The sequence below is a fragment of the Vicia villosa genome, linkage group LG3, assembly GCF_029867415.1.
Source record: "Vicia villosa cultivar HV-30 ecotype Madison, WI linkage group LG3, Vvil1.0, whole genome shotgun sequence".
Classification (NCBI taxonomy): Eukaryota; Viridiplantae; Streptophyta; class Magnoliopsida; order Fabales; family Fabaceae; genus Vicia; species Vicia villosa.
The window spans coordinates 176,876,368-176,877,686 of NC_081182.1; positions in this window are offsets into that span (position 1 = coordinate 176,876,368).

Below are 1,319 nucleotides of genomic sequence, written 5' to 3' on the forward strand. Positions count from 1 at the left end.
TATATATATATATATATATATATATATACCATCGAGAGAAAACTAAAACAATCATAAAAAAACAAGAATCTCTCTTAGATTTTCAAAAAAGAGAAAAATGTGTGAAGAAGAAGAAATTTAGGAATGGTTATAAGTGTTTTTTTATTCACTTACTTAACAAGGGTTCAAAGTTTAAAAGTGAATAATAACAACTAGTCTCTCAACAATATGAGAAAACTAGTATATTTATAGACTAATATGTTAACTTAAGCTGCAAGTTATCTTAAACAATCGGGCTAAATAAACATACTCAATTCAATATGATAAGAAACCTAGAGTTAGATCCATGGTTTTAGGATTAACAATTTTGAAAAAACATGGTTCATGACAGATGCTGAGCAAGATGTCATAACATCTTGATCAAACTGATACGGAAGAATGTGAAGGTTGCATTGAAGACAGGTGTTATGACAAGCTGAACCATAATATCAATATTGGCTGTTTAAAATAATGATAGATTTGATTTGATTTTGCGATATTTATTTTATATATATCTCAATAATTTTCGCAAGTCAAGAATATTTAATCTGGAACAAGTGATTTAAACTACAATTGTTCATAAGTTTCTAAAAATCGGATATTGAGATGATTTAGGAAACTTAATATCGTGTTCCAAGATTTAAGGAGATTCTCTGCAGAATTGAAGCATCTCTTAACTTGTGGATCAAGTAATATTTGAGTGAAGATTTCAAATTCCATAAACTGCTGAGTAGTATTTAAAGAGGAACCAAAACCTAATGTAATCAGGTCTTTCATAATTGTAAAAATCGGGGAATGTTAGAATTCTTAGATTTTGAGAGCCTCTTGTGTTTTAAGTCACCCATGTATCTTTTGATATCATTTGGTAGACTGATTGTTACTTGATTGTTTGTTAAGTTATTGTTATCACTTTTAAAGCTTGTAAGCATAGAGTTGAGTATTGTTATTGGTTGAAGCTATTAAGCAAGATCAAGTACTATGTTTTATTGGGAGTGTATTTTTCTATTTTGGTTCTTGATTTTGGTTACTAGTCACTGAGATTTTGATTTGTTTTCAAGCAGTAACTGGGATTCAAACTGTTTTATCACTTAGGTGATTAGTCATAGGAAGTGAGAGGGGGATCACATATTTAGAGGATTCTAGGCAGAAGTTGTACAACATAGTGATTAGGTGAGAAGTTGTAAGCTGAGAATGTTTAGGCTTTGAACTAATGTTATCATAGTGATTTTCCTTCCTGACTTAGTAGCCCCCAGAGTAGGTGATGTTGCACCAAACTGAATTAACAATTGATTGTGTGACTT